Here is a 25,008-nt window from a genome sequence, read left to right as displayed (position 1 = left end):
TCATGGCCCTCCCTCTTTCACAGCCAGCATCTCTCTGACTCTGACGCTCCTTCCTGCCTCTTGCTGTTAAGGGGCCCGGGAGCCTGCGGCCCGCCCTGAGGGTCTGAGCGCCTTCCCTCCTTCGGGTCAGGGAATTAGTGACCTGAAGTCCCCTTTGCCATGGAAGGTCACACATTCCCCATTTCCAGAATGAGGCTGTGGACAGCCTTGGGGCCACCACTCTGCCCATGCCGCCTCAGCTGACCCGCAGGCATGCATGAGCGTCTGGCCTTGCCAAGGACACAGGTTTCCCTGCCTGTTCCCCCACCCCCTGCTCGCCTTGTTCACGGCGCTGGGCCCGGGGTGGCCCCAGGAGGATAGCCGGGGCACAAGCTGCCCATTGTGATTCTGTGGGTGGATCCCGCAGGGCTCGGCAAGCCTGCGGTTGGCGTCCTCCTGGCCTGGTAAACAGGCCTTTGTTCGGGCAGCCAGGTCCCCACCCTGCCCTAGGCTGGCCAAGACCAGACTCTGAGTCTGGCTCCCCTGCCTGCCCGCCCGGCCGTGTGCTATCACTCGGTCACTCTGACGTGGGTGCCCTGAGCCATCACCAGCATCTGACGGCACGATGCTCGGGTCCGGAGGCTCTGGGGGAGGGGTCAGCAGAGCCTCCCAGGGGCATGCATTGTCAAGCATCCACTGGCAAGGAGGAGAGTGCCTATGTGAATGAATTATGTCTTAAATGAAAACACGAGATTCTGAAGACATGTGATTTTGTCACGGGTATTTGAGACCTCTCCCAGATCTGTGGGGCTCGGCCCACGGCTTCCACATGAGGGGTATGCTCCAGGAAAGGGAGCCGCCCCCAAATGCCGCATGGATCGGTGGCCAGCAGGTGCTGGGGCTTCCGGGTGTTGATGGTCACTGTTGTCAGCAGGGAGAGAGAGGGGGAGGAGGGGGAGGGCAGGCTCGATGGCAGGGGCCTTGTGGGGAGTAACAGGGACTATCGCTGGGGGTCTGGAAGGAATCCAACGGGGCCAGGTGGGCCAGCGAAGAGGCCTGGAGCCCAGAGGAAGGGAAGCAGAGCCCTGACCCCTGGGCCAGCCCCCTCGCCCAGCTGCATGGGCTCTGCAGCATGCCCGGTCCAGTGAGGCCAACTTTCAGCCTGTCCTGAGACCGCACCCCCTCCAGGAGCCAGAGGTCCCATTCTGATAAGTCCGTTGTCCCAGAGGCTCAGGAATGAAGACACTTAGGGAAGGAGCCAGGCCCAGATAGATGACAAAGTCCCACATGTGAAAACAGCATGTCTTGCTCCTGCAGACCCTCCAGATGGGCTGGGCTCAACAGTCTCCTCGGGGCTCCCATCCAGGGTCCAGGGACAGGAGAGGCTGAGGTCGGGCCTGGTGGCCCTGTGCCAAGGGCTTGCTCTCTTTGGAAGGTCATGACTGGCTGACAGCAGAGCCCTGGTGGGGAAGGGGAGAAGGGAAAACAGGGCGGGGCAGGGGGAGCAAAGGGGGAAGCCAGGCAGGAAGGAAAGTCAGCAGAGAGAGAGGCTTTAGCAGCTTTGTGCTTCCCCCACCAGCGCTGCTTAGAGAAGGCATAGTATTTCTCATGAAGAGGGGTCTGTCTTTTCCTGCCTCCCCTGCTCAGCAGAGCCTCCCAGCACTCCGGGGGGCGGGTAGCCAGGGCAGGTCCCAGGGGCCACTTTGGATCTCGCCTCCAGTCACAGGCAAATCCCCACTGCACCCAGGCCTGATTCCAACAGTCTCCCTCCTACCTGCTCACCACCCCAGCTCCTGTTGCTGAGCTCTGCTTCGTCTGGCTGAGGCCCTTGCTGTCTCGTAGGCCCCCTGGGGCTCCTCAGGGCAGGCTGTGTCCCTGACCTCGGCCCAGATGCCCCAGGCACAGGTGCTGCCAAATGCTTTAATGGGGGCTTTGTACAGGTGCTGCTGGGACTCTCTGGGATGTGTGTGCTGTGCCTGGCACGCCATGAGACTGGCATCTCTCAGAATAGGATAGGAAACAGATGGCCCACTTATGGGGGGGCAAAGAGATTTGTTCGTGAAAAGAGCATTTTCAGAGGTGTTGGCAGCATTGAGGGAACCACCAGAGCTGCTGAGGCATCAAGGGACCTGTGATAGAAGAAGCTATGACGACCACCCCCAGGCCGAAAGAGTGTGGGAAGGACGGTTGTTGCCAGGGCCAGGGCCTCAGGAAGGGCCACCTGGTGGGATCTGTGCTCCTAAAGCCTGGTGAAGAAGAAGAAGTGTCCCTCCCATCTGCTTTCCTCTGTGTGATCTCCTGCCACTCCCTCCAATCCGCTGGAAGCCCCTGCTGGAAGCCAGAGGGTATGGGAGTCTGGTGGGCAAAGTTACCGACCGGTGGGCAGCTTCCCAGGGCACAGTGTAGGCAGGGCAGAGAGGGATAGTAAAGTCTGGGATGAGAAAGTTTATGGAACGAACAATATCTGGTCAACACCCCCCAAAAGCAGCAATTAGATAGTGATCATGATGGTGGTGATGGAGGTGGGGGTAGAGGTGATGGTGGAGGTAGAGGTGGAGGTGATAGTGGAGGTGATGATGATGGAGGTGGTGGAGGTGACGGTGGAGGTGGAGATGATGGTGGAGTTGGAGGTGATGGTGGAGGTGATGATGATGGAGGTGGTGGAGGTGATGGAGGTGGTGGAGGTGATGGTGGAGTTGGAGGTGATGGTGGAGGTGATGATGATGGAGGTGGTGGAAGTGACGGTGGAGGTGGAGATGATGGTGGAGTTGGAGGTGATGGTGGAGATGATGGTGATGGAGGTGGTGGAGGTGATAGAGGTGGTGGAGGTGATGGAGGTGGAGGTGATGGTGGAGGTGATGATGATGGAGGTGGGGAGGTGATGATGGAGGTGGTGGAAGTGACGGTGGAGGTGGAGATGATGGTGGAGTTGGAGGTGATGATGATGGAGGTGGTGGAGGTGATGGAGGTGGTGGAGGTGATGGAGGTGGAGGTGATGGTGGAGGTGATGATGATGGAGGTGGGGAGGTGTTGATGATGGAGGTGGTGGAAGTGACGGTGGAGGTGGAGATGACGGTGGAGTTGGAGGTGATGGTGGAGGTGATGATGATGGAGGTGGTGGAGGTGACGGTGGAGGTGGAGGTGGTGCTGATGGCAGTGATAATGATGTTCCCAGCACTGGAAATGAGGGAAGCCCTTCCCTAGAGCGTCTGGAGCTATCTGGTGGCGTGTTGCTATGTGCTGTCAGGTCAGCATCCAATTAAGCTCCGATTTTCCTTTTGAAAGTCTACACAAACGATGTGCCGTCCTCCCCGCCGCCATCAGGCTGGCCGCCTGCACAGAGGGAGGGCTGCCTGACCGCAGGAGATCACTGCTGGCCAGGACAGTCCTGCTAGCTCGGAACCCGCCACCTAGCCACGGTTCCCACTGACTGGCACTGCATCCTGGAGCCGCCCTGACCCACCGAGCACAGGTCACACTTCCTGTGGATCCTCCAGTGCCCACAGCTCACCCCTCTTACTTGGGTTACTGATTTCTCAGGGTCCCAACAGTCTGTTCAGAGGAAGTGGCCTCCCCACAGGGTCCCTCCTGCCCCCAATGGCCCCCCGCCCAGACAATGTGTACTTCCTCCTCTTGCCCTCCAACCCCCTCAGGTCTCCCTTCTCTGCCCTTGTACAGGGCAGTGAGTAGCTTCTCTGCCCACTGCAGGGCCGTAGGGCCGGAAGCCGGGGGCAGGGGGGGACGGGCCAGCTCCCCACTGCGTGTCCATGTCCGATCCTGCTGTAGCCTGCACTCTGCTCCCTTCCTCCCGAGGACCTGGGTTCACGCCTTCCAAGTGCACACGGCAGAGCCCTTCCTGACCCTGGATTCTTTCCGCATGAGTTCACTTGGTCAGTTTTTAAACCAGTACAAACCCACACAGACACACATGCACGCCTGCAACACTCACTCACACACACACACACAGAAGACGTATGTAACACGCTGCCAGGCACATACGCCCACACGCTCATATGACACGCTCACATGCACACATTCGCACATACACACACCGCACACACTCTGCATCTTCCTCCCGCCCCCTGAGGTGAGGTGCAGCCCCGCTGGAGGGGGGTCGCCGTGTCATTTCTTGCTGCACCACAAGACAACGTCACTTTCAGACCCTGTCCCCGCGCAGCAGTTGGGGCTCTGGGAGGGGCTCTAGGGGCCAGGCCCAGCCTATACTAGGCGCCAGGGGCCTGTCCTCTGGGGGACACGGCGCAGGTGTTCGGTAAATACCGCGTGATTACGGCACAAGTCTCGGAACTAAATATATTGCTCACAAGAGCAAACAGTCCCCGTGACCCCTGATGCCTCCCTGCACCCCTCCAGGCTGGCAGACCGGCCTCCTCGACCTAGACGCCTTGCACCTGCTTCGTCAGTATCCGGGAGGCTGAGCCACCGTCCTCCCGCCTTCCACCCCCATGGCAGCCCCCACGGACGTGGTGCAGACCTAATCCAAGTTCTCCTCGTTCCCGGGAAAGCCCGCTGGCTCCAGCCTCAGAACACAGCCCGGATCTCCCACTCCGCCACCTCGCCGGACCACCCCTGCATCACGCAGCAGACTCCCACCGGCTTCCCTGCCGCCTCGCCACCATCTGTGCTCCACGCGGCGGCCAAGGGGAGCCCGACAGCGCTTGCGGGAGACGTGGGCCCTCCACTCACAGCCCCACGCTGCCTCGCTGGACCACCTGCTCCAGGCTGTCCCCCTTCCGCCTGCCCTGCTTTTCACGTAGCACTTAGCACCTCTCGATGGACTAATTTAATCCTTTATCCTCTTTTTGCTTTTTTTCTGTCTTCCCGCCCTCGGCCGCTAGTTCGGTAAAGGCACGGGTTGGTCTGTTTTGCTTACTGACATACGATGAGGAGGAGGAGGAAGCCGTGGCTGGCCCAGGCCTGGCCCATGGGAGGTGCTTAGTAAATATTTGCTAAGTGAATGAATGCACGGAATGCATTTCTATTTCCAGCCCCAGCCAGGCCCCTGGGAACCCAGAAACACAGGCAGATCTGCAAAGAAGCAAGCCCTCACTTTCAGGGTTTGGGGAGAGTTTGTTTGAAGTGCTGACTAAGGCACCGTTCTTTCCCTCCCTGAAGCTCTCCGCACCCCTGCACACCTCCTGCCTGTGGCTTTCACAAGCAGCTGACCTGACAGGCTGGGTTAGGGGAAGGGGGCTCTGGGGTGGGGGCAGAGTGCTGAGCCCCCAGGCTGTCCCTGAAGCTGTTCCATTTGCAAATGCCTGGAATTCTGGACCGTTCCCACCCAGCCGAGCCAGGGCCAGCTGAGGGCTGACCCCCTTAAAGCTGGCTGCCGAGATGGCCTGCCTGCCACAACCTCCCAGGCCTGTCCTTGTCCTGGAGCCCAGGGGCCAACCTCGTGGGCGTGGCAGGCCCCGAGCGTGCCCCCTCCCAGCCCTCCCTGGGGAGATGCAGCTCAGCCTGGCCCCGCTCACTGTCACACGCCCGATCGCTCAGGCCATTCCACGAGTCACAAGGCAGATTTTCCATTAGCGTCAAACGCATGCGGATCCTGACCTGTAGCTGATGCAAGTGGAAGGGGGGAAGCATTTTAGATAACTCGCGTACTGGGCCGGGGGGAGGGGGGCCTCCAGGGCGGACCCCCGAAGGCACTGCACCCCAGCATCGGGGCGGGGACGGCACTTTGAGGGTAGACCCTGGTGCACACTCTGGACTCCTCGGCCTCCGGACCCTCCGCAAGGGTGAGCGATACAGCCTGGAGGGTAAAGGCAGGAGGGTTCAATGACCTGCCGGGTTGCAAGGGCGCACTGGATGCCTACACCCCAAGCACCTGTGGAGAACCTACTATGCTCCCAGCACTGGGAGCTCTGGGGGATCCCCCCCCCCCGGGCATGGGAGCGTAGGGGGCGCTCCCGGGTCAGGGGCAAGATGATCTAGGGATGAAGTCAGCAACCATTCACGGACCTGAAGGTGCTGGTGGTTTTCGCTTTCCCAGACACAACGTCCTCTTCTAGTAACAAAATCCCCCTTTGCTTTCCTTCAGTGAAACCCCTCACCCCATCTTACCCTCACGACAGCTTCTGGGCTTGGTGGGACTGCCTCACCGTCCCCAGAGTGGTCGCAGGAGCTGACTGGAGTCCCATGACCCGAGGCCGGCCAACGACACAGCAGCACTCCCCCACCCGCAGAAACCAGCTCGGCCGCGGCCATGTGACCCAATCAATCTGAACCCTGCCCAGGATTTTTCTGGAACGGTGAAGGCGGAAGGACCCTGATCCTCCAAGCTGGGAGTTCTGAGGACCCCCTAGGCCTTGAGCTCCCAGGCCATCTTAGCCTGGGAGCAAAGCCAACATCAGTGAAATTAAGTTTAGAGTCTGAGTTAAGATGGTGCCGGTGGTGTCTTTCCAGCTCCTAGATGAAGCTGTGCCTGAGGCTAGCTGCACCTTACACGTTCTAGTTAAGTCAACCAGCAAACTCTCTTCTTTTCTGAAATGAGCCTGGCTTGGGGTCCTGTCACTCGCAACCGAAAGGAATCCTGAGTGCAACTGGGCGACGTAATCCTCAAGGTATTGAAATGGGGTTCTCTGCAGGGTTATGGAGAGCAAACCAATGAGACGGTACTGGTAGGATAAGCCGTCCTGGCTCTGAGAAGTGGGGGACAGGGTCTCAGCTTTGGGCAGATACATGTGCAGACCCCCTCACCCCTGTGCTGCTTCTGAAACTGCCTGTCTAGGCTGGTCCAGCTGAGCTATTTTCTAAAGAATCTTTGCAAGCGACTAGAATGGACCCTTATCAGTTAATTCCTGGAACTAAGAGCAGCACAAAATACTTCCAAACCACGAGCGCCTCGTCCCAAGAATTCCCACGAACACGGTGACAACCTGTGCAGGTCTGTGAGTCCCTCCAGTGGGGGGACTGCTCACCCCCACCTGTCTCCCTTCCCCTAACACCCCCCCACCCGCAGCCACATGCCCCTGGGGACACCTGGGATGGAGCTAGCCACAGGGGGGCCAAGGGTACCTGTGTGGGCAAATGGCCCAGGGTGCGGCTGGAGGCCCCGGCCGGCTGACAGGAGGTGGGGCTACCAGGCGTCTGCGCCTGGGGGAGCCCAGAACAGGAGCCGATTCTGCGGTGTTCTATAACTCCCCCCAGTAGCCCGCCTCCACCGGGCCCTCCCAGGAACCATAGCGCATGAGGCCACGTCCCACGCACAGAAGAGGCTTTCCTCTCTCCGGCTCCCGCAACAACAGCATTCAGATGGGCCAGGCAGGCGACTGACCCCGACTTTGTCCGTCCTAATTCCGTGACTCTCTGTGCACAGATGGCCATGCGCGGCTGGGTAACAGCGCACGCCCTTGGCCTGGGGCTGACCCACAAGGTGTCGGAGGCAGCGGCTGCAGAGTGCAGGTGCGAGATAGAGCCAGGACGAGGGCAAGGCGGCGAGCGACTCTCTGGGGGCAACGGTGGTGCCTGTCACTCAGCAGAAGGCGGGTGTCCGAGGCGGCCTCAGGGCAGACGCGGAGGGACGCGCGGATTGAGAGGACGCAGGTGCACTGGCGGGGCGAGCAACGTGAAGTGGAGACGAGGTGAGGCCGGCTTTGAACTGCTGGGTCTGGGGCGACGGGCCCCCTGGAGGGAATGTCCCACCACACCCGCGGAGAGGTGCCTGAGCTCGGGAGGGGCTGGGCCGGCCCACGGGCCTGGTTGGCAGGCTGCCCCACCAGCCACGTTCTCTGAGCCGCTTCTGCAATGTTTATGGAAATGTAATTTTGCCCTGGAGATGCATGCGTAATTGAGAATCTTTTAATGTCTGTTTACAGTCGCTGTTCTCGCTTGAGTGATTACAAGCATCAAGGGAGCTGATTGTACCCGGGGCGGTCTCCGTGGGCGCGGGGCCCTGGGCGCCTGTTTCTGTCATCCGCGTGCCACTTAATTTGGGTAGTCCTCTGGGTCCAGAGCCGAAAGTGACCTCACACATGAGCCCTTCTCTGTCACGGGCCTAGGGCTGCTGGCACTCGTGCCACGTTCTGGGGGCATAACCCACATGCTTCTCTCTCTGCTCTGGACACCAGAGCCTGAGCCCCAGGTGTTGGCGGGGCTGTGCTCCCCGGAAGGTTCCAGGGCAGGTCCTGTCTGTCCCGGCTGCGGCTGGTTACCCGGACTCCTCCGTGTTCTGTGGCTTGTGTCCAAGCGCCCCAGTCTCCGTCACATGGCCTTCTCCCTGTGTGCCTGTGTGTCCTCGTCTCACAAAGACACCAGCCATTGGGGTTAGGGCCCACCCTAATCCCTTATGAGCTCATCTTGGTGACATCTGCAAAGACCCTATTTCCAAATAAGGGCACACCGTGCTGTTCCAGGTGCGCACGGATTTGGGGGAGCCCTATTCAACACGGTGCCGTCCCACAGTCCCACACGACAGGTGAGGGACATGCCCTAAAGGGTGAGGTTTTTCCAGGCCGGCTGGGGTGGGACTTGGGCCACAGCCTAGACCCCTCCCCGCCCCGCCCCTCCACTGCCCAGCTTCCCTAGAAACTCCAGGCCTTCTGTGCTCACCACTGAGTGCCCAAAACTCCCCGGCCCCGCTCCCAGCTGGCCGGTTCCCTCCCTCCAGGGAGCGGTAAGGACACTACGCAGTGGATCAAGGGGGATACAGTATGTGGCGTGTGCTGGCTTTTGTGTAATAGAGGGTGAAACTATGAATATTTTGTGTTTATTTATATTCGCAAAAAATTAAAACCCTGGAATTATAAGTCAGAAACTAATAAAAATGGTGATTTCCGGGTGGGCAGAGTCAGGGAGGGCAGTGAAACTTTGCTCTAGTGTTTGTATTAGAAAAGCCACCCCTCCCTTCTCCTGCCTCCCTTACCACGCACGCCCAACACTTTGCTTCTGACACTCTGTCACCAAACGTGGGGGCTCTGGTCCCCACGGCAAGCAATTCTGCACAACCCCAGCTGGGGGTCCTACAATTTAACTCTATTCTGGCACCATCTGCCCAGAGACGGCATCAGATTCCACAGGTGGAGGCTCAGGCCCATGACACCCTACCCCTGTCCCCCACACACCCCCGACTTCAGATGCCAACCCGAGCAGCAGGTCCCAGCGGACCCACCACTTCCGACCACCGGCTACAAATCCGGGTCCCACGAACCCCCCTCGGGTCCGACGAATTTGCTGGAGCGACTCACAGATCTCAAGGACACACGCTTACGGTTGTTACGTAATAAGGGATGTGATAAAGGGTGCAGGAGAACAGCCAGAGGGGGAGGTACATGCGGCGGGTCCGGGAGGGCCTCGCGCATGGGAGCTCCTGTCCGTGGAGTGGGGGTGCGTCACCCTCTCCGTGTGGATGTGCGCACCCACCGGGACGCTCTCCGGACCCCGTACTGTCGGGATTTACGGGGGCTTCCTCACCTAGGCCTTCGATGGCTCCTTGACTCCATTCCCAGCCCCTCCCCCTCCCTGCAGAACTGGGGGGGCGCGGGGGGGCCTGAAAGTTCTGAGCGTCCAGTCACCGCTGCTCTTTCTGGGGACCAGCCCCCACCCGGAGCCGTCCAGGAGCCCACCTGAGTCGCCTCGTTAGGACAGAAGATGCTCCGCGTGCTCGTGTCCCGTGGGGAAGGAGGACTGTGCCGGCCGCGGGGGCGGGGACCAGAACGGACGTTCTCTGTGATCTCACAGGGTTTGACTTCAGAACTATGTAAATGTTTTCATATTCAAAAAATAAACTTAAATTGAAAAAGAAAGTATCCTTACCAAAAAAAAAAAAACCCCACCACTTTCTATAAATTTATATAAAGTTTGTAACAAAACCAAAGGAAAGATTTATTTCAAAGGACTTTGGAGCACAGTATTTAGACTCTTTGTTTTTAATGGGATGTTTTTTAAGGACAAAAGGCAACAAAGAAATTATAAATGTCATTCAGTAAGTCTTACTGTTAGTATGAAATCTGACATTGTTATTCGACATTTTTTGTACTTTCTAAGATAATGCCAATAAGTAATTACACGAATGATGTGAGGAACTAGTTATCAGTGTGAGAGGAAAGGAATACAAATCAGAATCAGATCAGTTGCATACAACCCGCAATTCTAAATTTGAACTGGAGATGTTAATGTAACCTCAGGCTTTACAACCAGAATGCACATTTCCTAGCTCTTGTCACCGCACCAGACGGACAGGAAGCAATGACCACAAAATCCAGCACCAAGTACCTGGATTTGGGTCTCTGAACACCTTGCCCCCTTTTAAAAAGTTCATGGGTTGGGGCGCCTGGGTAGTGCAGTCATTAAGCGTCTGCCTTCAGCTCAGGGCGTGATCCTGGCATTCCGGGATCGAGTCCCACATCGGGCTCCTCCGCTGGGAGCCTGCTTCTTCCTCTCCCACTCCCCCTGCTGTGTTCCCTCTCTCGCTGGCTGTCTCTCTGTCACATAAATAAATAAAATCTTAAAAAAAAAAAAAAAAGCTCATGGGTGAAATGGAGACATGGTGGGCCCCAGGTCCATCTTGTGCCAGAAGCAAGGAAAGTGTCACAGCCGAGCAAGGTCCCACCAACAGCCACCTGACGGTCCTCTCCCTGGCAGGAGCATCAGGGGAGCCACTGCCGCACCTGACCAAGCACGTTTCATATATGCAATCCATCCGCTCCCCGTGATCCTAAAAAAGAAATTAAAAAAAATTTTTTTTAACCTCACTTGTTCCCTTCAAGGAAATTTTCGTCTGGATCCCCTACTCCCAGAAACTGGTAACTGAAGAACGGAAGGAAATGAATTCCGCGTTGACCTCATCTTCCTGTACAGGCTCTCTTCGGGGTAACCAAAGAGCCCCAAGTGATAGCGTGGAAGGCTCTTCTTCACAAAAAGCTCTAGCTACTCAATCTAGAATGAACGATGGGACATGGAGGCCCGCTGTCTTCCAGCCCTCACGACGTGATGACTCAGGCCACCATCGTGGGCGGGCTTTCAAGCTCAGAGGTGAGCGGACTAGAACGGAGGCTCTGGGTGGCCAGAGTCCCTCGTGGGTCGCAGGGGCGGGACCGGGCGCCACCGCCTGCACCCCTGCTCGGGGCTGGCGGCCATGCCTGGGCCGGTGAGTCTGGATGTAATGGAACCTTCAGATCTTGATCCTCATTTGCAGGGAATCACAGAGAATAGAAGATGGAGGGGTTCAAGGTCACCATTGATGACAAAAGACATCCTGAATGAGGGACTCTGGACCTGGTTTCTTGAATATGCCTTGGTGTGAAAGAAGCAAAGGGAGGGCAGTTCCAGACGACAAGAACTGGAAGAGACCCAACACGCCAATACTGAGGGGAGTTTGTGTACTCTCTCCCCCCGACAAGCCAACCGTGGAGTAAACTGGTCCTGGAGCACACCACGGAGAAGCCTTAGTGTGGTCAGTGTGGCGGCCCATGGCGCAGAGGCTGCAGGAGAGGCCGTGGTGTGTGTGCACCAGATACCGAGAGGAGGGAGGCCATCCTGCTTTGTGTATGCTTGGACACTTTCACAGTGGAAAGAGGTCAAGTGCTGGGCACAGGGAGGGCCCTGCCTCTCCGACTGTTGGAGGCCCTGCATCATTCTGGTGAGTACAGAAGGAAGCGCTTCTGGTCCCCAGGGCTCTCCTGGGTTGACCTACACACCGTCTCCCGCCCCGGTGTGCGTCCCTGGTCAGCTGCCCCTGTGTGCATCCCTCGTCCCCTGCCCCTGTGTGCGTCCCTGGTCACACCTCCAGGTACAACTTCCTGACCCAGGGCAGAGGCCAGGAGCTGGAGACTTCACACAGAGACAGGGCGGCAGGGAGGGATAGGCCTGGGGCTTTGGGGTGTCTGTGCCACAAACACCCTCCTTTAATCCTGAGCCGGGTTGCACGGCCAAGGACCAGGCTGCACCCAGGACCACCAGACCCTGCCTTCCCGGCTCCAGCCCCCTCACTGTCTGCTCGTGCCTGGGGCTCCAGGCTCATGTGTTCTGATGTGGTTCCCTCCGTGTCCCACGTGCCTTCTCTCAGAAAGGACAGCGCAGCGGGCAGGCGGCTCAGTGACCCAGCCAACTGGTGTGTGGGGCAGACGACAAGTCCAAAAGAATTCCCCCGAGCTCGACACTTCCTGGCTCAGCACCCCACTCTCCAGCGACCGCGATGCCACACCTTGGGCCTGGAAGGGGGGACAGACCCGCATTTGAAAACAGGGAGGGCACATGAAGGCTTCTGTGGGTTTCTATTGGAAATTTAGCCTTAGGAAATTATCTTGCAAATGCACAGATTCTAACATATTAACTACAATTGTTATAAATCTGTGAGGGGGAACATTTGAGAAAAATCCAAATTTCCTAAAGGACAGTTACAAAGGACAGCAGTATGATCCCAATTTGTGATTGTTATATGATACTATACGAGGTAAGCTGGAGGAAAGTACACTAGAATTTTTCCACTTCTATCTGACGGATGGTAGAACTGAAGGTGATTTCTGCTTTTGTTCTGTGTGATTTCCCGTGTTTGCTGTATGGCCGTCGGTGTTACTGGTTTGATACCTGCCGTATCCTGAGCGTTCTACCCGGAACTTTACGCCCAGCGTGGGTGTAACTGACACTTCAAAGGAAAGGAAACTGAAGCTCCACGCTGAGCTGACCCCTGGTGAGCAGCGGCACCCCTGGGATCCAGCCCCAGACACACTGCTGAACCTGGGGACCTGGCTGGCCAAGCAGCTGCCTGAGCCACGCCCCAGGGCTTCCCCTGCGGTCTGCCTGGGCAGAGCCCAGGAATCCGTAGAGACCAGCCCCCGGGGTGATGGGGTTCTGCTGAGCTTCAAGGTCCGAGGGGCCCAGTTCCCCCCCCCCCCCCACCGTGTGGTTGCAGGGAGGCGGCCGTCAGGAGCTGGAAGATTCCGGGCCTCTAAACACCTGTGGCCTCCCCTCGGGATCTGTGCTTACAAACTGCCCTGGAGAGGACATTCACAGCCGGGTCTCCCTGGTCCTCGAAGTGGGGACTTCCCAAGAGAACGCAGGTCTGAGCATGGAGAAGTCCCTTGAGTTCCTGTGAGCAATGGAGCGGTGCATAGGAGACCAGCCGCACACCCAGGCGTTCGTTCCAGAAGGTTCCTCAGGGACCAGGATCTTAGTTGAGTGCCTACTTGAAGCCTGACTCAAAATTGGGGGATGGGTGGGGTAGCTCCCTGCCCTGCATGGCCTGATGCTGACCCGACCTTGGTCCCTGGGGAGACGGAGGAACCAGGTCACCCCAGGTCCCCCCAGCTCTGCCCTTGTTGGGGGTGGTCCCTCTGAGTGAACGAGAATGTTTGCTGACCACTGGGGGAGGGGAGGGGGGGGTCACCAGGTCACCCCAGGTCCCCCCCGCTCAGAGGGAAGGGGACTGCTCTGAGAGTTTCGTGGGGCAGAGGGGCAATCCCAGCCCTCCTCGTCCAGAGGTGCGGCGGGCCAGCAGTGGACGGACTCTCCGGATGCCGGCTCCGCGTTTCCTGTCCCGGAAGGCTGACGTCAGGGTGTGTGGGGACTCACCCTCTCCCGGCCCGTGTGGCGGAGGCAGGGGCGAGTCCAGCACCGGTGGTGCTGGGTCCCTCGAGGCCCCTTTGGTACAAAAGCCCCAGGGGCTGAGAGGGCTCAGGGAACACTGAGATACCCCACACCGTTTGCAAGGTGCCGGCACAGGGTGTGGGGACCCCAAGGGGGTGTTGAGACCTCCTGACAGTTTGTGGGGCCCCACACATACATGTCCCGGTGACCTGCCCAGAGCGGCCTGCAGCATGGACGGCAAGACCCCTGTCTGAGTGTGGGACACGGGTCAAGGGAGGGTGCTTGCTCAAACCCCCTGGCCGTGTGTGTGTGTGTGTGTGTGTGTTGGTGTGCATGAGGGGTGTGCACGCCTGTGTGTCTGTGCGTGTGCCCCTCCCTCCCAGGGTGCACAGGGAAGGGTTGCGAGCCTCACAGCACCGCCTGGGCCGAGAGGGCAGGTCCATGTGGGGATTGCAGGGTTTGGGCTGCTACACCTTGCACACACACACGCACACACACGCACGTGCACACACGGCTGTGCGGGGATGGAGGGGAGGCACTGAGGTGAAGTGGGGCCCAGTTCACAAGTTTGAAGCACAGGGACCACGGGGACACAGGCTGAGAGTGACCTGAAGCCTTGCCGAGCTGTGGGCACGGGAACGTTTAAATTCCCTGCCGCTTTCGTCCTCCTGAAGTCCTGGCCCAACCAGAAGCATCCTGATGCGTCCCTGTGCGGAGGGAGTGACGCCGAACCCCGCCAGAGTGCCCGGGAGGCTGCGGTCAGACGGGGTGTTGGGGACTACGGGGGACAGTGCTGGGGACGCACCACAGGGTCTCTGCAGGGCGGGGAGGTCGGGTCTGCCGCACCCTTCCCCGGGAGATAGAGGAGGTCAGGGTCCCGGCACCCCCGTGCTCCCACGCACGACTGGTGGGGCTCCTGGGGGCCGCCCCTTCACATGTGCCCTCCCAGGAAGGCGGAGGGAGGTTTAGCGGCCCGCAGGGAGGGGCCGCGTGGTCAGCGAGGAGCTGGATCAGTGTGACCCCCAGCTGGGGACACCGATGTCCACCAGGTGCAGGAGGAGGCAGAGAGGACGCCCCTCCGGAGCCTCAGGAGGGAGCGCAGCCCTGTCGCTTTGCTCTCAGACGTCTGGCTTCCGGGTGGCCTGAGAATAGATTTCGACTGTTTGAAGCCCCTGTTAGTGGCGCTTGGTCATGGCCGCCTCAGCGCGCTCACACACACCAGCAGCAGGAGGCTCGGTGGCTTGAATGGCTTGTGTCCAAGCACGGGGGCGAGGACGCTGGTCACGCCGGGCAGGAGAATCGGGCAACTGATTTGTTCCGTTCTGTCTGTGTGGGCGGCTTAGCAAGACCACCTGCCCTCTCCAGGGGCAGAGGGCGCTGGAAGGGGGCAGATCTTTGGTTAAGGGGGCGGCCTGGGACAGGACGTCTGCTGCGTGGGCTCCAGGTCCTGAACGCAGGGGTGGAGCAGCATGGCCCTGCAAGAGCCAGGACAGGGACGGCCAACAATGGAAGTGGTCAACTTGTCTTTGGGAAGACGATGTTCAGGATAGAGCCCCAGGCTGAGCTCATGTCCTGGGGCTCGTCCGGGGCGGCCTCCCAGATCCTGCCTCATCTCCCCATGGGGCTGTCGCCTCAGAAGCAGGGTGCCTCCATGCTGTCCCCGCTCAGACAAGCTGGGGGCCTTCTGTGGACCCGCCCCCTGTGGAGCAGTGGGTGTCGGGGTTCTCTCGCTGGAAAGGAGCTTAGAGGCTGCAGGCCTTTCTGCTCTGTCACTCCCTCCGAGCAGTCCTCCCTGACCTTCCTATCTAAAGCTGTGCCGGTCACTGCCTGTCCTATCACAGTGCTTGTGGGGTGGGCAGTGCCGGGCCTCTAACCCAGCTCCTGTGTGACCTTGGACAAGTTGCCTAACGTCCTGTGCCTCTGGATTGCAGGGCTCAGACAGCTAAGGAGCTCAGAATAGCACCGGCAGCAGGAATGGGTCAAGCACTGCCCCTGTCCTTGGGGGCCGGCCTCTGCACCAGGCCATGCTCCTCCCCTCCCCGCATCCTTCCTGAAGCCGTCCTACTCCCAGACCTCCTGCCGGTGAGTCCCCGGGAGTGACGGAAAACAACTTGGAAGGCACAGCCTCTTCAGGCCCCCTGCAGGGTCTTGGGAACATGGCCCAGGAATCTGGTGACTGCCTGGCTCCGGTGTGCGGGCAGACCGCCCCCCCAAGTGGGCCAGTGTTTCAGGGTCATTGTCCCAGAACCACGCCTGGGGATGCAGGGGGCGGGCCTCCCCGTGACATTGCCGCGAGTGACGGTCGGGAAGGCTGTGGAAAGGGAGCAGGCACCCCTCAGACAGACGGGCAGGGAAGCCATCCAACCCCCTCCCCTCCTCGGGGCCCCGGGCCCACCTGGGCAGTGGCACAGTCGGTTGCATTTGCAGCTAAGAAGACACTGAGGAAGACACTGAAAATGCAGCGTGGTGCGGCCCCAGCGCCCCCGGCAGCGCCTCCCCTCAGCACCAGCAGGCGTCCGTCTCAGGCTGGCTCCCCAGGGCAGCAGGAAGCCGTCCGGCTCCACAGGCGACCTGCCGCCTGAATGACCGACATGCGGCCGCTCAGCAGCCACACCGGCTGGCCGCAAGTGCAGAGCCAGGCGGACAAAGCAGACCATTAAAAAGCGACACAGAGGCTTTTGCCTCCGGCCCAGGCGGGTGAGCCAGACGGGAGGCAGGCAGGGCGCACACTCCTTGGCAGGACACCCAGCTCTTGCGTCCTTGTTAGCGGGCCACAGAGCAGGACTGGATGTTTAGGGCCTGGAGGACAGGGAGCAGGTGGGACTGAGTCACAGCGGATGAGAGGTCACAGCCTGAGGAGGAAGTAGGTGACCCACAATGTCCTCAGGGTTTGTCCTTCCATCCATCCTTCCTTCCTTCCTTCCCTCCTTCCATCCTTCCATTCATCCATCCTTCAGTCCATCCATCCATCCATCCATCCATCCTTCCTTCCATCCATCCATCCATCCATCCATCTACCCATCCTTCTGTCCATCCACGCATCCATCCTTCCATCCATCCATCCATCCATCCATCCATCCATCCATCCATCATCCATCCAGTGAGCAGGTACTGTGTGCCAGGTGCCATCCTAAGTTCTAGAGACTTGCGGGTCCTTCGTTCAGCCTGGCAGGGAGCAGTGGCGCTTCGGACCCTGGGCTGCCGCTGCTCATGTCAGTTTGCTCGGCTGTCCTTGAGCCTCATTCCCATCTCAGAGAGAGGCTGAAGACAGAGAGACAGACAGAGCTGGGGAGAGGCCCCACACCCTCTACTCGGGAAAAGGAGACCAGTGATAATGAGTGCCAGAACTTTGCTTGCATTTCTGGAATCTTCCTGCTGCTCCAGATGGGCTGCCATTTGCTTCAAATACGTGCTTTTTAGGTATCAGGGCTGTCGGGGCCCAGGACAAGAACCCAGCCTGGGGAGGAAGAGGCAGTGCTGGTATCACAGAACCCTCCATGGAGGGGCGAGGAGCTCGCTGTCCCACCTCCTTCAGCCCTGCAGCCACGGTAATGAGCACGGGACTGTGTACCAGGGTCTCCTATGGAATCAGCAGCTCGTGAGCAGAGGAACATCAGAAAGGGCTCTTCTGGTGAATGAATGGTACTGAAGGTATGTGGGTGGGGACACTTCGGACTGGGACCCGAGGAGTGCGTCCAACACGGGTCGGGTGTCCTGGTGACTGGTGCTCCTGACTCGGGAGGCCCCATGGGGGCCGGAGCACCCACGGGACAGACTGCTGGGATCCCCGGGCCACAGAGCAGGCCAAGGTGTCTGCTCACCAACACAGGCTAACTTCCACAGCACCCCTGATCAGACAGTGGGGCTGTGCGGGTCTCTGAGCTCCAGGTGCTCAAAGCCCTGGGGCCACAGTCACCCTGAGAGCTGTGCCCGACCAAACCCGCTTGAGTCCGCTCACACCGCCATCTTCACGGCGTCCGCATCTTGGGGAATCCCCTGAGGATAGGCAACGGGGTGAGCGCTCTCCAGCAGGGAAGGGGCACGTGCCTGTGCACAGGAGCAGGAGACCGAGAGAAGAAAGGTCACGGGGAGCCACAGACCGGTGGAGCTCCCCTGAGGCTTCATCCGGAGGGGGCTCCGTGGGCTCACTGTCTTCTCAGTGATGGAGACAACAGGAGGCCCTGCTGTGGTAGGAAGGAGCCATCAGACGCTCGGCTGGTCAGCGCGCACACAGGGGGCCCTGGCCTCCCAGAGCTGATGCCCACACCCCTCCTCCTTCCCACTGGAGATCTCCAGTGTCCGGCCCGAATGCTTCAGATGCTGCCACATGACGCTCGGGCCCGGGGGTCCCCCTGCCACATCCCTCTGTCTGCAGCGACAGCCCCATCCCTTCCCCACCCACCTCGGCCCTCTACACCCACCCTGACTCCACAGCCTCCAGAATAATACCTGGCCTCCTGGCACCCTGGAGAGTTGCCAGGACCCTGCGATTAGTCATCCTGCCCACTGGCCACACACCGTGGACTTGCCCCAGGAAGGCTGCCATTTGGCCCCCGGCTGGACCTCCAAGGCCGCTGATAATTCTGTTGGCTCAGGGGTCACTCTTTCTGTTTGGGCTGGGAAGTTACAGCCTCAGAGCCCAGCTGGCCTGTGCACGGCCTGCAGAGAGCCCCGTCCCCTCCCTGGCGCCCACGAGCATCTCCAGCCAAGAGGCCAGGCGCAGGGGCACCGCCGCCCCAGGAGGAGGCCTGGAGGGCCCTGGCCGACGCTGACAGCTGCAGCTTTGAGCCAGTTTCCAGGGCTGACCTCTCCAGCCAGGTGTTGGGTTGTCCCTAAGTGTGAAAACCCCGAACCCCCCTGCACTTCTGTGTGGGGACTCAGGGGTTGGAAGCAAGGGTGAAGGTGCAGCCCCTCCCCACAGGCCTCCTGTCCCAGCCCGGCCAGCTCCCGCCCCCAGAGCACTTACCTCCGAGGGCACAACTGCGCCCCACCCCCCTGCCTCCAGAGAGGGGGGCCGACGCCAGAGGGGCCCGGGTAGAGACCAGAATGTGGTCAGGGCAGGGGATTGGAAAGAGGGACTAGAGCCCTTACTGGGCACCCACCTGACCTGAGGGAAGGAGGGGCCTCCGGAACATGGACCCAGGCCAGGGCCCCATCTCGAGTTCTAAGGGACGGGTGGCTATGACAGCTGCTGGGGACATGGAGGCCTAGGAGTCCCCACTCTGTGTTGGGGAAAGTCACTGGGAAGGACGGTCTGAATGCAGAGTCAGGGCAGCCCCACGAGGCAACGCAGGGAACAGGACCCTGAGCCCCAGCCTCCATAACCTGCTGCTGAGGGATCAGAGGGCCCGGGGTATTTACCAACGTGCCCCTGGCCTCCCAAAAATCAAGCCAGCAGCCTCCTGCGCTCTATCCCCACCCCCCAGGGTAAGCATGCTCAGAAAGGAGCCGGATGGGTGCAGGGGGGAGCAGGGCGGGAGAGGAGGGGGGCCTTGGCTGGGACTGGGATGCTAAGAGCTCCGGAGGACACAAGCACCCTCACCATGGGCGGTGTCCAAGTTTGATGATGCTGGCAGACAACACTGCCACTGGGGGGGCAGGTGGAGGGACCCTAAGGAGCTCTGAATTGTGCCCCCGCGCCAGGGTGGGGCTGAGGAAGTGACTTCACCTCCCAGCAGTGGCCCAGAAGGCTTGGGCATGAGCAGGAGCCTGGGGTGGGCTCTCTTGGGGGGGCCGAGGGCCGGGTCACAGAGAAGGAAACTAGTAACACTGGGTCCCATCAGCTAGGGTAGGTGAGGGTCCGGGGTCTGCTGTGACAGAGAGTCACAAGCTGGGAGGCCCAAACACTGACATTTCTGTCTCACGGTGCAGAGGCCAGAAGTCCTTCCCAGGGCCCTGCTCCGGGCTCTCCCAGCTTCTGGGAGCCCTAGGGGTTCCTTGTAGGTGGCTGCGTTCTCCCTATCTTCACATCATTGTCCCTCCGTGTGTGTATCTCTGTGTCCAAATGTCTCCTTTTTATAAGGACATCAGACAGGATTAGGGCCATTCTGATGGCCTCATCTTAACCTGGCCATCTGCAAAGATCTTATTTCCAGCTACGGTCCCATTCACAGGTACCGGGGGTTAGGATGTCAACATCTGGGGGGACACAATTCAGCCCACCCCTGGAGGCAGGCGGGGGCAGGCGGCAAGCCCATCTGTGGATGGGGACGGGGTCTCCTGTGCTGGCACTGCCCCTCCCCACAGCCCCATGCAAGCCTCAACCTGCATCTCATTTTACGAGCTGGAAATGCAATAGCAAACCCTCCTGCTACTTAAATTTCGACATCAGGACCTGGAAAGGATGAGCACATTTCCCCCACCCCCTGTTTTATGCTGAGCTGATTCAAGTGGGCACGTTGCCAGGGTGAGCGCTAACCGTGAGGCTCTTTCCCCGCCTTGGGAATACGCATAATAATTTTACATCTCCATCTGGCCAAACAGCCTCGAATGTTCTGATGATGAGCCAGGGGCAGATTCTCCTTGGTTTCCTCCGGTGGTAGAGTTTTCTAGAACTGGAGAGAGGAGCCACTGAAAACACCATGGGGCTAACGCTCCCTTGGACATATTTTATTGTTTTAATTTATAAACTGGTTCCTTTAAAAAGGGGGCCACAAATCTCACGGCATGCCCCTTTAATGTGCATAAGCTCTAATTACTGGGTATTTTGTAAGTGCCTGAAAAATTATATTTCTAATTCCTCCCAAGGCCGTCATGAAAAAGCTTATTATAACTGTGGGGCTTTCCTGCAGGGTTTGGCCACTACACCCTGAGGACCCCTGCGATGTGCACGGCTCCTTTCAAGGTTGGGCCTTGCAGCCCTAGCACTGACGGCTCAAACGTATGCGCCCGCGAGTGATGACCATCCATTTGCGCTCCGCGGACGCACGCTACCGTCTGGAGGCCATGGAGCGCAAGGACAGTCTTACCACCCCGCACGCTCGGGGCAGTTTCAGCAGCGCACGGTTGAGTCACGTTGCCCAGCACAGAGCAGATAAAGGAGGCGAGAGCCCACAGGGCAGGCTGAGTCATCTGGAAACCCCTGGCTGCAGAGAGATGGCTGAGCAATGGTCCCTCCCTGCTCCTCGTTCCTTGTCACCTCCTGAGACCCGGTGTCTGTCCTTTATGGCCTTCTCCCAGCTCTGGACAATCCTTGGCTGTTAAATGTCTCAAGAATGCCAGGGCATGATCTTGCTGCCGGGCAAAACGTTCCCTCCATCTGGGGTTTATTAGAAAGAGCTCTGAAACTTTACGGAGGGGTACGGAGTGGAAAGTCTCTGCTAAGAGGAGCCAGGCTCATAAACTCTGAAACTGAAGGAGACGCAAGGCCGGGGGGTGGGGGTTGGCAGGCGTTAGCATGGGTGGTAGGTTAACCTGAGGTCAGAAAGCGACCGCCAGCCTCTGCTTCCCGATCCCACACCTGGTACAACTCACCTTAGCTCAGCAAACATATGCGAGGCTGGTGACTGCCTGTTGTTCACTAGTTGCGAATTCTGGGACGAGAAGGGGAAGGAAAGCCGAGCCCATGCACTTGGGAGCATGTGGTGTAGACAGCAGGCTGTGTGGGAACAGGAGAGTGCCATTATACATCAGGCTCTAAGATCCTTGAGGCAACCCGAAGGTGGATGTAGGAAAGACTTCTAGTTACCCCCCAACACCCTTTCCATCCATTTCCATTAGTAATAAGGACCCCAGCTTTTAGCTGGGTACATTGTATGTAGATAAAAGACCATATCCACACACTACACTCTGACTAAGTAAGGAATGTCTTCTTGGCTGGAATGCAGAGGTAATGACTGTCTCTCAAGCAGCCATTTTGGACCACGAGGTATCATGATTGGGAAAAAGTCTGAATCCAAACTCTTATCTGAGCACATTGTAATAGAAACCCCTCAGTGCAGCTGGGTATATTCCCCATCCTCTCTTGCAGTTACGTAGGGCCATGTGCCTAAAGTTTAGCCAACAAATCTGAACCAGATGTGTTATATTCAACTTTCTGAAAGCAACCTTAAACAGCAGGGACACGCCCTTTGCTATGGACTGAACTTTGTCCCCCTCCTCAAATTCACATGTCAAAGTCCTAACCCCAGGGGGATGGTATTTGGAGGTGGGAACTTTGGGAAGAAGCTGGGTTTAGATGAGGTCGTGAGTGTGGGTCCCAGGATGGGGTTAGTGTCCTTACAAGAGGAAGAGACTGGTTCTCTTTGTACCACGTGAGGACACAGGGAGAAGGCAGCCATCTGCAAGCCAGGGAGAGAGGCCCCCCACAACCCCCTGATCTCCGACTTGCCGCCTCCAGAAGTGTGAAAAATAAATTGTTCTTATGGACCCCGAGCTGACTGAGGCATCCTCCTTCATCTCCACCGCCCCCTGGCTGGGACGCCCAAGCAGCTGGTGCGGAAGGGAGCTTGCTGTGGATGGAGCAGTGACGGAGCCAGCCGCTTATCTGTCTGGGCCAGATGGCTCCCTACGATTAACGGGGATCGGCAACGTACTCTGAGACACGACATATACATAAACCCTGAACCTGAATGTGGCTTTCACTTTGGTTTTCTAATGAAAAAAAAAAACAAAAACCTGAGTAATTATTTTGCCTGAAAATGCTCACTCCACGGGCTAATACGCATTTTGCTTGTTCTCACTTTCCCAGACGCGGCGGGTGTCCCTGAGGTTCCCTGACAAACTCTCATCTACGTGGTGGCTTCCAACAGCAGTGTGCGCTCTCTGCCTGCGGTCAAGGTGTCCACACGGCCTGCTCCCTGCAGACGCTCCAGGACAGGAGGCCTCCCGCCTTGTCCGGCGTCCGGTGGCTCCGACAGCCCTCGGCTGTGGCGGCCTCTGCCTCTTCGTCTCTCCCTGTGTGTCCCTCGTAGGGGCACTTATCAGATTGGAGGCCCACCCAGATAATCCAGGGTTGTCTTACGTCGAGATCCTTCCATTAATTATACCTGCAAAGACCCTTTCCCCACATAAGTGCCCATTGAAAGATTCCAGGGCTGTGACGTGCCCAAACCTTCCAGGGGACCCCCCCTGGGCCTGTCACTGGGTGACTGCAAACAATACATGCACGGGCTTGCAGAAGGGCACCAAGGATAAATAAGATGAAAATTGAGAGGGAGGCAAACCATAAGAGACATCAACTCTAGGGAACCAACCGAGGGTTGCTGGAGGGAGGGTGTGGGGTGATGGGGTAACTGGGGGATGGGCATTAAGGACAGCACGTGATGCAATGAGCACGGGGTGTTGTACACAACTGATGAATCTCCGAACTCTACCTCTGAAACTAATAAAAAAATATACATAAATAAAAAATTAAATTAAAAAAAGAACCACTCCATAGAGTTCTATACATATGCAGGCGATCAAATAAGTACTTGCGTTAGCATAGGGCCTGAGTCAGTGTTAAGGTTCCAAAGGACACTATTCGTAAATAAAATACCTAACTCTGAATTGACCAAAATTAAAAAAAAAAAAAAAAAAAAAGAACCCGCAAAGTGCCAGCCGGCCTGTGGCAGCCCCGGGACGGTCCCCAGGAAGCTCCCCAGGCTCCTGCCCTCAGCTCTGAAGCCTCTTGGCCCGGTGGGCCCAGTGTCACCTGGGGCTACTCACCTGGATCCTGCTGTCAACCCGGCTGCGTGGGGTCAGCCACAGGCCGGGCCGTGCTACCTGCCTGGACGGGAATGTGACCTCGTAGTCTTTCCCGGCCACTCAGCTGCCCCCCTGCCCCCCCCCCCCGCTGCCTCTGCTGGTTTCGGAGTCCTGGGAGTCCTGAGCTCCCCTTTGCTTGGAAGGGACTTCTGACAGTCCTGCTGGTCCCCAGCCCCACTCCTGAGGCTGCCAGGGGTGCTCTGGGAAACTGGTGTGGCTAAGGCCTCCTGCTTGGTGCGCTTCCCCTCTGCTGTGTGCATGGGCTCACACCTCCCTGTCCTCGGGCCCCGCAGCCCGCTCCCGGGACAGGTGAGTGGAGAGCCTGGCCAGCCCTCTGCCCCACAGCGAGCAGCGCGAACAGGCCTCGAGCACACTAGGAGAACTCTCTGAGCCTTGCTGCCTCACCCACCAAGAGGAGACAGCAAGTACTGTCTCGAGCTGTTGTGCAGATGACCGTGCATCAGGTGCTTGGCCAGCGTGCGGTCATCAACCCCCAGCTGCAGCCACCCAGCAGCTCCCCAGCCCCCGAGGCAGGGGTCCCACGGGTGCACGCCCCAAACTCACTGTCGGTCCCCCATATTCCAGGGCTTGGTGAATGGCCTAATGGTACCAACCAGAAGCCCAGGGTCCCCTAACAAGTCATCCATAGAGAAACGTTGGAAGTGTCCTCAGCATCCCCTCACTCTTCCCTGCCACTGGCAATCCTGCCATCTTCTCCCTGCCCCCTCTGCCTCCCTGCCCGGCCTCATGCCCTTTGCCAGCACTGCCCCCTGTTGTGGTGCAAAGGGGGGCGTGTCTCAAAAGGCCATGGCCGAGCCCGTTCCTCTCTTACTGGCCCTGGACTCCCTGCCCCCACCCTTCTCCTACGGCCAGCACGAGGTGTCGTCTGCCCACAGGGAGCACGGGGAGCCCCGAGCGAGTTCCAGCCCTCGGGTGGGTCCTCTCCAGCCCTGCGCTTATGCAGCCCGCCTCGCTCCCTTGCTGCCCTCTTCCTATGACAAGGTCACTCCTATCTGAGCTCAGGATCTCAGCTGATCTTATAAACACCAAAGAGAATTTGTACATATTTCAAAAGCAACTCAGCTCAAGACTGTCCTCTCCCCAGAAGCCTCTCCCAGGCGCAGACCCTGCGCACCCAGCCTCCCTGCATGCCTCTACTTCCTGCCCCTCCCCTCCCAGCTCCTGGGGCCTGACCCTCCACTCTGCAGGGGGCCCCCTGCCTTTCCTACTCCCCCTCGCAAGCAGAATTCCACCCAGATGTCCAGCTGAGCTGCTGTAAGGGGAATCCCCAGAGGCAGCAGCTACAGGATGCGAAACCATGCCTGGGTCACAGAGCCCCCAAGCCCAGGGAAGCTGGGGGCTGCAGCGGCCCTCCCTGCCTCCCACCTCCTGCAGCTCTGCCCTCGGGGAATGGCCCTGCAAGCGGGCCCGAGTGATGGGGTCTCAGAAGTGACCCGTGGGGGGACCTGGAGCAGGTGGAATGAAGAAGAACCAAGAAGTTTCCCTCAGAGGAAGACAAGGGGGGGAGGAAGCAGCTCTCCATCCATGAGGTCGCACCGCAACCAGAGGACAAAATGATGGGGTCCTTTGTCAGCCGTTACCATGTGAGTGACGTGCCCAGGACAGACACGCTTGGCCTCAGCCATGGCCAGGAGCAGAGCCCCCGCCGTGCTAACGGAGGCCTGGGGCAGCGGGCTGCAGGCTCCCACCCCTGTCCTCTCTGGAAGGAGCCGGTCCTCTGGGAGAAGCTGAGGGAAGCATCTACTACCTTTGGCAGGAGCCTGCGGTCACACACCAAGA

At 58.9% G+C, this 25,008-nt stretch overlaps 1 long non-coding RNA gene across 1 annotated transcript; it reads left to right on the top strand.

Moving 5' to 3' along the window:
* The first annotated feature begins 7,020 nt into the window (after nt 1–7,020).
* Nucleotides 7,021–8,762, top strand: LOC130542614 (uncharacterized). Its single transcript, XR_008957288.1, has 2 exons — nt 7,021–7,580; nt 7,815–8,762. It is a non-coding gene; the product is annotated as an uncharacterized LOC130542614 (long non-coding RNA).
* Nucleotides 8,763–25,008: the final 16,246 nt, after the last annotated feature.

The sequence above is a fragment of the Ursus arctos genome, unplaced genomic scaffold (genome assembly GCF_023065955.2).
Source record: "Ursus arctos isolate Adak ecotype North America unplaced genomic scaffold, UrsArc2.0 scaffold_4, whole genome shotgun sequence".
Lineage (NCBI taxonomy): Eukaryota > Metazoa > Chordata > Mammalia > Carnivora > Ursidae > Ursus > Ursus arctos.
Note: the sequence above shows the minus strand (reverse complement) of the source record. Positions and strands in the feature narration are given on the sequence as shown.